This window comes from Rattus norvegicus, chromosome 18 (genome assembly GCF_021556685.1).
Source record: "Rattus norvegicus strain SHRSP/BbbUtx chromosome 18, alternate assembly SHRSP_T2T, whole genome shotgun sequence".
Classification (NCBI taxonomy): Eukaryota; Metazoa; Chordata; class Mammalia; order Rodentia; family Muridae; genus Rattus; species Rattus norvegicus.
This window is the reverse complement of record NC_141551.1, coordinates 76,925,001-76,937,953: the sequence shown is the minus strand read 5'-3', so window position 1 is coordinate 76,937,953 and position 12,953 is coordinate 76,925,001.

Below are 12,953 nucleotides of genomic sequence, written 5' to 3'. Positions count from 1 at the left end.
TACATCAGTATATCAGGGGAATAGGAGATTGCGTGTGTGCGTGTGTATGCGTGTGCAGCGTAGTGTGCACTTGCGTGCGGTGTAGTACAGGATTCCAGAGCTGAGGTGGAAGGTGAGCTTTCCTTAGAGCTTTCAGGGTGAGGGTAGGACAGAGACGCCTCAGGTCTGGGCAAGTGCAGGGTGGAACCAGCAGCCCTGTGGTGGTGGGAATGTTCTTCGAGGGGGAAGCACAGTTAATATGGAGTAAATGTAACCGGGGCAATGTAGTTGTCCAAGAGAGCAGCTTTCAACTCACACGGGAGTCTGAGGAAATGACAACCCCCATGAGCGGAGCTGTTGCTACGACAACTTAAAGTATCGGTCCAGCTGTGGGTGAGATCGGTTCTGGAAAAGTGAGGTTAGACATATTTGGGAGGGAAAAGGATTTTCAGTAACTTGAGAATTGCTGAAGGCAGAAGAAGGCAGGATACCTGAGCTGCGCTGGTGACAGCAACAAGAAACAAACACAGAAGCCATGTGGGTGGTTTACAATCACAGGGCAGTGCAGGGTCAGTGGGCGAAGTCACCCCATCTATAGGGCAACTCCTTCAGGTAGGTCAGGAAGAATCTGCTCCTATCCCACTTCTTCAACTGGTAATTCTTCCCACATCTGAAAGGGGGCGCCGCTGAGTCTTTCCTTCTATCAAGGGAGGAGTCTCACCCTTACGTTGGGCCGCTCCAATGACCTATTGCTCAGCAACCTGAAGGTGATGGTAGCCTCATCTTCGCTTGTGTATAACGTTCTTCTGTGGCAAGGGCCTGAGGCTCCTCTGGAGAGCACTGCTACCTTGCCACAATCAAAAGAACAGCAGAGGAAAACTCCAAACAAAACAGAGAAAAGAATGACTTCCTGGAGAGAGATAATTTCATAAACCAATGAGAGAAATGAAGCTTCTGTGGTGGGATAGACAACAAAGACCGGACAGAGCAAGGGATCGGGGGTGAGGCCCGTGAACAATGTATTTCACAGGAGCCATCGTGCCTCAGAGCATTAGCTGCTCGCTCTGTGTTAGCTGCTACTTGAGGTCAATTCGCTTGCGGAGTTTAACTTTGTTCCTACGGTGTTACATGACTGGTTTAAAAAGAATCACGGAGAGCCGAAATGCAGTGTTCTGTACTCGGAACTAAATAGGGGGAGTGTATTCCGAGGTATGCATAAAACAAAGCAAAACCAAGACTGCACATCTATTGATGTTCAACTTCCTCGAGCATATCAAGAACACTATCTACGGGCAGTGTGCCCCTGCCCTTAGTCTCTTTGGGTGACACCCTGGCACACTGTTCGCCGTCTTGTGGTAAGTGTTTGGAAATGCTTTTTAAGGATCAGGGCTCTAAAAAAGACTTTTACAAAGTTAAAGCTCTTTTGTAATAGTGTCCTCTACTCTGCACCCCATTACCTCAGCCAGAGATACCGAACTCCAAACCCTCGTCCTTACAGCTCCTGAAGTCTCCCAGACCACCTTGTATGAGGGAAAAATGGGAGTTTTGCAAGAAGTTAACTGGCTTTGTTTCAGGATTCCATGCCCCGTCTGCACTGTTTCCTTTAGGACACACAGGCCTATGCGCTGTAAGGAGGCTCACCCAGCCGTTGAGCAGGTTGCACGTCCAAGAGCATCATGCTTTCCAACTCTGAGGTGGGAAGGAGGAATTGACTTTGCCCTGTTACTCTGATAATCTATATCATGTGAGAGGAACCCTACTTTTGTAAGTGTCAGAGTGGTCTAGGAACCATTTACTGGGAAAATCCTGTTAGGGCTCCATTTCCCCAGGAACATGGAACAACTAGTGGTCTGGAAAGCTAAGGAATTGTGGGTGCTCCTGGTAGACCCCATTGAGGTGTCCACTAAGGGAAGAGTTAGTGGGTAGGTAGAGCCCACTGATCTGCTTATGGGAGATACGCAGGTTCCTCAAGTGTCTGAGGAGAGCATGCCCCCAGCACTGCCCCTGCCATGTAGACATATTAGACACCACGGGAGTACATTGGATAAGGAGTGTGATTCTCAGATGTGGAAGAAGATATTCAGGGAAGTAAAGATAAGACAGGGCATGGCATTGAGTTGACAGGTTGGGGTGTAAAGTCAGAGCAGCGTGATGTCACAGGCCCCCAGGATGGAGGCCACAGGTCTTGGCTTGTGCATGATGCTCATACTTTCTGTATGTGTTCGTGTGTGTGTGTGCATTCTGGTAGGAGGTGTGTGTGTGTGTATGTGTGTGTGTGTGTGTGTGTGTATGTATGTATGCATGTGTGTGCATGCGTGCATGCAGATGGACTGCACCGTGTATCATTGTATGCACTTGCCTGTAGAGGACAGAGGATCACACTGGCCATTGCTCTTCAAGTGCTACCTACGTTGTTGGTTTGAGAAGGGGTCTCCTATTGGCCTGGAGTTTTCCATGTAGGATTTTCCTGGCTTTGCCTTCCGAGCACTGGAATTGCACATGCACGCCACCATGCCAGCTTTTCACACAGGTTCTGGGTGATCCAATCAAATCTTCATGCTCTGGGGTCAGCACTTTACCTCCCCAGACACAGGATCATGTTTGACTCCATCATATGCACTGCTGTTGTCATGTACAGGTAGAGAAATCACTGGTATTGTTGCTAGGGTCACTTGAACACGCTGGATTTATTTTCTGACGTAGGATTCTTGGTCTAAAGGAATTGGGGTAATTGACCCAATGATCAAACTGTTTTGAGTACATTCTGAGCAATGTACTAAGACTCTGAGGCTGGCTTGCTTTTTTATTTCCTTCCTTCCTTCCCTCCCTTTGCTTCCTTGCTTTTCTTCTCTGTGGGGTGTATGTATGCCAGTGTATGTGGGGGTTGTAGACCAGAGGTTAAGGCTAAGATGTTTTACTAAATTGCTTCTCTACTATTCTGTCTGTCTGTCTGTCTGTCTGTCTACCCACCCACCCATCCACCCACCCCCACATACATACATACATACATACATACATCCACCTACCCACCCACCCATCTATCATCTACTTCTCTATCTAGCTACCTATCTATCTATCCATCCATCCACCCATCCATCCATCCATCCATTCATCCATCTATCCATCCATCCATCCATTCATCATCTATCCATCCATCCATCCATCCATCCATTCATCTATCTACCTATCTATTTCGAGGCAGGGTCTCTTCTTTCTTTCCCCCTACCCAAGCCCTTGCGTTACAGGTATGCTCTGCTGCCTACAGTTTTGATATGTGTGCTGGAAACTGAACTCAGGTTACCATAGCTGCATGGTGAACACTTTACTGAGACATCTCTTCAACCCAGAGTGAGGGTTACAAGTTAGAATCTTCCTGTCTGTGAAAGAGGGAATGGTCCCTGAACTGAGGGCGTTTGCTGTTTCTCTTCACACATGTACAGGCTAGTTCTGTGAGAAATTTCTAGTGAAATGAACACATAAGGGTCTTTGCTTTTTCTTTGTTTCTTGATCACAGTCATCCCAGAATCCCAAGTGTGAGAATGATGGGCATAGATGAGACGTCGGCTCGTGGACACCATAGAGATTCTGTTCATTAGTCTGTACTCTGGATTGCTTTGTTCCTGAAGTAATGAGGAACTATCATTTCCAGGAAGTAGTACACGAGGGGAAGGCAGGGGCTGGAGACAGGGAAGTGAGCTGCCTACCTAGGAGCAGCTTTTTGGGTTAAATCACAGAACACATATGCCAATCAAGACAGTGGTATGGGCTTGAACAATTTTGCATGATTCACAAAGGAAGGGCAATGGGAAACTTACAAGGGTGGGGCTTCCAAAGCCTTCCTTGAAGCCTATAGTGAACATGGAGTCTTTTACTGGGCAAAATGGCCAAGCAGGGAGGAAGTATCCCTCCCTCAGATGCTGCTGCTGAATGCTGTCATCTTCCAGGTGGTAGCCCTCTGATGCTTGCGTGGCTTGGGGAAGGGGGGAATGGAACGTTCTAGCATTCTGCTCTAACAAGAGCTGCATTTGCCTGGGCACTTGAACCAACTTTGTGATTACTTCACTGACTATTCCAATGTGAGCACATGTGAGTCTCTCTCTCTCTCTCTCTCTCTCTCTCTCTCTCTCTCTCTCTCTCTCTCACGCACGCACGCACGCACGCACGCACGCACGCAGATTCTTTTCCTGTTCCAACAGAGCAGACGGTAGAAGCTTTGTGGGCTACACAATGTGCTTGGCATTTTAGGCTTCTCCTCTCTGAAGTCTGTTCTTCAACCCGATGTGGGATCCTAGCCCCTGGGGACAGCTGCGTGAGCTGCATCTGGGGACACCGTGGTTTGTGCTGGGAGGCTAATGCTGGCAATAAGCACCCAGGACTATCTGCTAATCAGGAAAGATGGCAGCTGCTCACATCAGGAGGATTGCAGGGCAAGCAGAGGAGGCTCCCGGCAGGACAGAGCTGGGGATAAAAAAGCTCCATTTTGCTAGGGGTTAAAATCAATTTTGATGATTCAAACCTTTCTAATGAACAATTTAATATGGCCCCATAGTGACTGCAAAATTCAAAGCTCCAGTCACAAGGTATTGATACCATCAGATAGCCAATGTCCCACATCCAGTGACCATCTTTGAAAACCTCTCCCTTGGGGGGATTCTTCAGCCAGCGTGGGAAGAAGGGGCAGCCTTCCCCTCACTACTCTTCTAGGCTACAGATCTCCTCTTTGGATGCAAGAATATGTCTGGGTTTTTCATGGCACTATTTATAGACCTAAAAGATTCGGTAGATGGGTTTTCTCTGGTGCACTATCTCACAGCGCTGAGCACACGCCATAGTGCTCAGCTCTCGGGAGATGCTTGCTTGCGGCGGCGCAAGGCAAATCAGACGCCATGGACCGTGGACCTTTTCAGTTCAGGTTATTATTTTGCAGGAAATAATGCGTGTTAAAAGAACTTGTTGGATATTTTCTGCTAATATAAGTTTGTCTGATAAGAGCTTCCCGGGGAACCTGCTTCCTGCTGAGCCTGCGGCTTGAACACAACACTTAGAGCCCTTGGTGTCAGGCTGTTAAGGATTCAATTTTTTTAATGAACATTTAATTAATATTAATGTTATGCTAACAAAATACATTGATTAAATAACTCCTGTAATTCATTACATATCTTGCTGGAAACTGGCAAAATACATGTACTGTGAAAAAATCCTTTGATGTTTTAAAAGCATTCGGGGATTAAAAATTCAGGAAACACACCACGTTTAAAAATATCACTGTGCTGGTTATTACTGACGGACGTTGGTAGTTGGTTGGTTGGGCTTGTTTGTTCTTAAATCAGATACACGCCACTCTCAGGAACACCGATTCCGACGATGATCCACATTTTAGTTCTGAGTCATTTAATTTTCTAGTAGTTTCAACAACTATAGTGCGTATTATGGTAACGAACACATCCAGGCAGTAAAGTTGAGTAGCCCATCCTTTGATGTCCCCATGGCACAAGGATACGTAAAAGACTGGTGTTGGATGCCTGAGCCGAATGCCGTGAGCCTTTTGTCCTTGTGTAAAGATGTCCTCCGGCCTCGGGAGCGAGGACATGGAGACCAAGTGGAGTCGCCATGGGCAATTATTTACAAATGGCAGAAGGTATTTTAAGGCTGATGTCTCTGCGCCATGAGGTTCATGGTGAACGATGGGGGGACCCTACCTCCAGCCCACACGTGCACCATGTCCTCGTGTTCACGGTTGACACTGTAGACGTCTGATGCGTCTGCCATTCAACTATCAGTTCCTCGCAGGATCTTTGGCAAATTATTTGCCTTTGCTGCATTCATTTTTGTTTATAAAATACTAATTACCTCTTTTATTGTTTGAAGAGATTAAAAGTTAATAGGAGAAACTAAATAAACAGAATGCCATTCTGCACAAACTATATAAGCTGGTAATTAATTTCTGGCCTCCTCTGAGCTAATTAAGTCATATAAAGAAATGAAGTTAATGAACCACAATTCCAGTCATACAAGTGTAGAGACAAGCCGTTTGACTTAATGAATTAATACGATATTTCCCTTCTTAGAGGATTTCCAATTGTTCTCCTAATCCGAAGGCCCCTTTAATGTCCCTTTCTGGTTAAAATGTTTAATAAATGGTAGGGCAATCCGGTGGTGGTGTGAACCTGGGGCTATCACAGAGGGCAGGGATGTGGTGTGGCACCTCCTGAGACATCCTCTGATGTGAGAGACAGACCCTGTCCCCGTTCACTGGGATGAGCTGTGGGCCACATCTAGGAATCTGGTCAGAGTGAGCTTACCCATTCTAGGAAGACGGCCATCGCAGCTGAGGTTGTAGCACTGAGCCTTAGGAGAACTTCCTGTTCCCATCTCATCCTGGAAGCTGTTTGCCCCTGAGCTTTTCCCACCCACATATGTCTTTGGCAAGTTTTGACATAAGTGGCAATGAGAAGAGTCATAGATGCCATTCTATAAATGGGAACCCCACTAAATTAAAAATCTTGTAACAGAATTATTTACCAGGAACTCTCTATGTTTGCTCGGAGTCCCTCTAGAATTGATGTATTTCTAGGACTCACGGTTTGGTCCTGTCTTGTCACCGTACCCTAGCTTCTTGCATTGCTAGTGAGGCTTATGCTTCTGGGACAGATTTGTATGTCCTGATGTCAAAGGTCAGGATTTGGCAGCAAAGATGGATTCCAGCCTGACAGCAACATCTCTTGGCCTGCTGTCTAGTATTCCTGTTTCTACTACAAAACATCTGCCAGAGGGAAGGGCTAATCTTGGCTCTTGGTTTGAGGCTGTAATCCATCGGTGCAGGGAAGACATGGTAACAGGAACCTGTGGAGGAGGCTGGTCCCCTCAAATCAGCAACTGGAACACAGAGAAAAGAGTACTGGTGTTCTGCTTGCTCTGTCTGTTTTTGTAAAACGAGCGTGGTCTACATTCATGTCTGAATGTGTGCTTCTTGTGTGGAGGCCCAAGGTTGATGTCAGGGGTCTTCCTCCACTGCTCTCCACTGCGCCCACTGAGGAAAGCTATCTCAACTGAAGACTGGGGCTTGTCAAGAACTAGTCTCTATCCAGTTTAGCCTCAGGGATTCCCTGTCTCTGTCTTCCAAGTGCTGGTATTGTCAGCTGGTCATCACAGCCACCCAGCATTTACACTGGTGCTGGGCATCTGCGATCCCACCCTTGTGCTTATGTGCCAAATGTAACCACCGAACCAACACTGCTCTCTCCTCCCTGCTCATTAGGATTCCTTACTCACAAGGGTGAGTCTTCCCTCCATTAAATCTCTCCGAAAGCATATCCACAGACACAGCCAGAGGTGTGTTTCCATGGTGATTATAAATCCAGTGGGGTTGACAGTGAAAACTGTCGATCACAGTGTTACCTTATCAGGGTGACAGGGAATGAGTCCTCCACAGTCCTGTGGAGTTAAGAGCCTGTGTCCACCATTAAAAAGACAATAGGATGTAGGAAAAACAGAAGGGAAGAAGGAAAAAAAGCACAGGAGGTGATGCCCACAACAGTGTCTGTGTCTGGGTGTCCATGGAAGCCAGATGAGGATGGCCGCTCTCCTGAAATCGAAGGACAGGCAGTTGTGAGCCTCCTGATATGGAAACAGAGCATGGATTCTCTGCAAGAGCAATAAGCACCCATAACCACTGAGCCATCTTTTAACCTCTGAACCATTGCTCCAGCCCCAGAAGCTTGAGAGTCCAAGAGTGAAATAGTTTGTTAAGACCGCATCTGCCATAGTATACAGAGGATTTCAACATGGGTGATTTCTGCAGTGACATCCATGGGTTTTCCCCACAGTCTAACCAGGATCTTTCCTGGTTTCTTCTGTCCCAGAGGTGCCTTAACTAGCCCAAGAACCAGGAATTTCATAAACGTGAACCTTCTTCACCTGCTCTGAGGCAGCAGCCCGAGCAGTATCCTAAGAGAGTGAGCCTTTTCAACAGGAGTTCATGCAGATTCTCACCTCCACTCATCCCCCTCTGATACATCAGTGGGGAGATTAATGCACAGGCAGGAAGAGTGGTGCCACCTTTTCTTCAGTCTCTCAGAAGAACCCAACAGTATGTAGATATGGAAAGCCCTCCCTTTCTATGCTCAACTTTGCTGGATATAAGACACAGACAGATGGGGGACGTAATGTTCCTGAGTCTCTAGGTGCTTATCTAATGGTCAGGAGCATGCCACGAAACAAAGGAAGACAGGTCAAGTGGCATGCACCCTCCAGAACACCAGAGACTACAAAGACCAGGAACTCCAGAATCCAGTCTCTTCCTTAATGGTCTGCTGGTTCCTTGGTGGTTTCTGGTTCCCATTGTGGCTGCAATTGGGTCTTGTGAGCTTAGTATCTTTCCTCAACCATCGACCTTCCTTCCCAAGATAGACCAAGATGGTACATCTCAGAGAAAGGTGGCCTTTCTTAGCCTGGGAAGCATTGAGCCCTTTGCCTAAAGGAATCCCTTACACACACTAAGCCAGTGTTTCCTTATGGTTCAGGGACGGTTGCTCAGACCTGTCTGAGCATCTAAAGGCCATCGCCACTGACTACATATCTCGGAAACACATAAAGACTAGATAGCATCTCCTGGTACCTTCCTGGAAAACAGGAATCCCTTTGATCTCTTCCTGTTTCTGACCCAATCTATGACATCTGGTTGAAAAAGAAGTGAGCAGCATTGGCCAATGCACTGCACACTTACAAAGGGATCAATTAAGGCCAACAACCATGGTTCAAATACCTCTTCCCTACAAGTTAAACAGTCGCTCTTCTGGTGTGGATAAATGGCAGGTCTTGGGGGAGGGGGTTGGAGAATGTACACTGTGTCAGAATGCCCAGTGAGCACTTAACCATAGTAAGATTGAAGTTATTCGTATCTTATATGTGTCATTGGCAAGAGACAGAGTAGTTGGGTAGGCTGCTATGTATCATTTGAGAAACCCTGGATCTCGAGGGAGAAATGAGAAAGGACCAGTTGATGGCTGGTCCTTCTCAGTCACTGGCCATCTCTCACCATTTTATGACATACACTACACACCAAGCGTGGATCCGTATGGGGTGATCTATTAATGATGCTCACGCTTGCTCCCTTTTGTTAGATATGACCTCCATGAGTGTAGGATAATCTCTTAGGCACTCTTTCCCTTTGTGACCAGAAGGACCATTGGCTACCGTGAAGCGAAGTTTGCTGTCATAGTAACAAAATAAGCAAAGCGATGTAGAGATAGCCATGTCTATAGCAGTGGTGACAAGACCATTAGCGCTCCTAGTAGAAGTAGATGGGGAGGAGGTCATAGACCTTCACCTCAACTTCAGCCATTAGTCCCTCCTCCCCCACCACATATGATCTCGGAAGGGGTATCTGGCCTTTGACAGTGACACGGTTGCCACTTGTAAAGGTTTTGGGCTGCGTTTATAGCCATCCTTGCTCCTGTGCAGGCCACATGCTCCAGGATAGGCTTTTGTCGGTCTGCCAACCCCTTATAATAGCCAGGGTTGGTGAAGGCTTTCTTGTCTCTCCCTCCTCCCCTCCATCTTTTTTTAAAGCTTTATTTATTATGTATTCGGTATACTGCCTGCACATATGCCTACGGGCCAAAAGAAGTCACCAGATCTCATTACAGATAGTTATAAGCCACAATGCGGTTGCTAGGACTTGAACTCAGGACCTCTGGAAGAGCAGACAGTTCTCTTAACCTCTGAGCCATCCTTTGACTAGTTGTCTCTCCCTCCTATGACATACTAGAAAGGTTTCTTTAATGTGAATGAAGGACACAGTGAACCAATCCGATCCATCCCCAGAACAGAAGCTGGGCTCAGCACATAGGATGGCTTGGAAGACCTCCTGGTGTAAACCATGGATATATGGAATTAAGTAAATCGGCAAAGCACAGGTAGATCTATTTTATTACTTTGAGGACCAAGTATCTAAACCTGCCACTTTTAGAACAATGGTCTTGAGGCACGGGGTTGTCCTTTTTCCCCAGGCCTTGGAGCCAAAGACGTCTCCCAGAGAGCAAGCCCTGAGTGGTCAGAGCACTACACATAGGTCTTTGCAGGACAGCAGCAGCAGTAGCAGCAACAACAACAAGAGGGATATTGCCCTTGGATTCCTGAGCATGGTTCACATCCTTCTCAGCAAGTTCCACCTCCCCCCCCTGCTAGCCCCCATGCCAAGCTCACACTTTCTCAAGATCATTTGCACTGGAAAACATAGTTGGGTTACTCTTGGTTGTTAACGTGGTACCCCTAAGAAGAGGGAATCTTCTTGATAGCTACGTGGGAGGGCCCAGCCCACTGTGGGGGAACAATCCCTAAGAGGGAGGGCCTGAGCTGTGTGAGGTCCATGAACATGAATATGGGAGCAAGCAACATCCCTTCATGGTCCTACTTCCATTTCTGCCCTCCCAGTTCTTGCTTAAGCTCCTGAGTTCTCAGATAGCTGACTGATTGCTGGTGTCCCCAGGGATGTTGAAGTTCTCACACTGTTGAAGTCCCTTAACAGGTAGAAGGATGATTACAGATCTGAAGACTACAAGGAGGTGGGTGTGGGACACTGTTTGCCTCCCCAGGGTGAGTTTCAGGAGTTTGCTGGTACTGTGCATGGTAAAGGTAGTGTCAGATAATGGGGACACCTGGAGTTTCAGGACTTGTCCCCTCAAGCTGACGTTTTGCTGTGATCTGTCAGGTTATAGGTACCAGAAAATTAGGGGGTCAACCAGCCCTCCAGAGTCACTGTGAAATGAAGAACACACTAATGGACTTCTCCTTTGAGTTTATGAAAGTAAATATGGACTTCAGGGCACAGGACAAGCACACAGCAGGAGTTGACAGCAAAGTCGTGCTGGAAATATCTGAGTAGGTGAAGCTGTCTTGATGATCTAGCTAGAACCTTGAACATTCCAGAGTTTTGTGTTGAAAGGTTGGACCTCAGCTTGGCGCTAATGGGAGATAGTTAGACACGTAAGACACAGAGTCTAAAGCAAGGTCTTTGGGTTATTCAAGAGCAGGGCCTTGAGGAAGCCAGGGATCCTGAGCTCTTCCTTCCTCACTTTGTCACCTCCCACATGGTCTTTGAGCTTTCATTTCCTCCTGCCCTGATGAGTCAACAGACTCAAAGCCAGGAAACCAAACAATGGTAGGCTGAAACCTGTTGCCCCACCTTCTCTCCAAAACCTCCATCTTCTCAAGCATTTGCTGCAGTGACACATTAGACTGTTCATTGGAGCCCAGTTGGGCACACACATGTCCATGGGTCTCAGCCACCTAAGCCCTCTGAGGCATGTTACCTGGACAAGGGTTCCTCACACTTGTGGAATGAGGCTGGTTGCTTCAAAGATTGAGGTCAGGGCCGTGATGTATACAGATGCTCACTGAAGTTCCTGTTCTGGCTGGATGTCATCCTTGACAGGCATACAGGTGATAAAGAAGTGTGGAAAGCTAAATCACTCCCTTAAAAGTTTCGTTTCAATCAAGACCAAAATAAGCTTAAGGTTTCTGACTAAATGTTACGAGAAAGAAACAGAGCCTGGCTTCACACAGGCTTTGGCACATGTGAACAGAGTCGGCCACCTAAGCCAGCTCAGTGTGATATGTGAGAGATTGCATCTGGCTGGAGCTCACCATTAACCAAAGCACAGTGGTCTATAGCACAGACCTCCGATCCCGAGTGGACACCAGTTGATCAATTTTATTTCCATCCTCCAATCAGGAGCAAGGCTGACAGAGACCCGGAGATGTATTTCATCTTGATTTACCAAATTTCATTTTCCCATCTCCATTATTTGCTCAGATGCTACGAATACATCTTTTGTTGGCCATTTGCTCCTAATTGATGAGGTGGTCATGCGTGCAGGTCTGGGCTCTCTGGCAGGCTGTCTCTGGCTTTTGATCGACTGTGGATGAAGTCGGCTTTTAGGACTCACGGTGGCCGATTCTACGGCCACATGACACTCGTTACTAATGAAAAGCGTGGCTGTCAGGCCCTGGAAAGCCATCTAATTAAACTGGGAGATTTCCATAAAACGAGTTTGAAATCAATCCGTCAATACTGAGACCACTTAGGAAAATGTAGTATGAGCAGTGTGCCTCAGCCCAGGAGAGGGGCAGCCGTGATATCAGTCTTCTGCTTGGGCTCATGGGGTTGTCTGTCTTTCTATGGCCTGAGCACAGTCACTGGGGACATTTTCTCTCAGAATTCAGAGACTCGACACACACCACATGCTAGATCATGGCTGTTTCCCTCTCCCCAAGGCTGTGGTTCCTGGTGGAGACATCACCACCCAGCTCTGCACTAGTACAGCTCAGGGAGCCCATTGGTAGGGTCCTGCCTCGTACTGGACTGTCTGACTATCCCACGTGTTCCAAAATTGTTGGTGCAGCCTACAGGGGTTCTCTAGTGTATAACCTTTGTGCACAAACACCATCGTCTAGATAGTTTCATTACATTTTCTTTTGCACTGTGAAATCAAAAAATGCTTATATGAGGGAGGAGATTTATTAAGGCTTTGACAGGGAAACACATAACCAATACACCTAGCCAGTAATCTCTGTAGTGAGATGTTCTGTCCTGAAGAGAGGGGACTGATTTCTGGGCCATAATCCCTCCTAATACTTGGGTAAGCCAAGTGTCGTCTTAACTAACTTCACATAGAGTATCTAATAATACATGTAAAAAAAGGGGGGGGGGAGTTCCATACAACACTATGAACACTGAAGGAATTTCTACCATGATCCAAGAAAAATAATGAAGTCCATATTACTGAGAGATGGGTAGTTTTATATTTTAAAGTAATTGTTCACTTTATACCCAAACCTCCCTTTTCATTTACACCTGCTTCTAGGAGTAAAGTTAAGCTCCTTTCCCTCTCTGATCTTTATCGGGCTTAGCATGCATGGGTTTAAAAGGCCAGGTTCTGACTGGGCAGCAGGTTAGGAGTTAGTTCACAGGA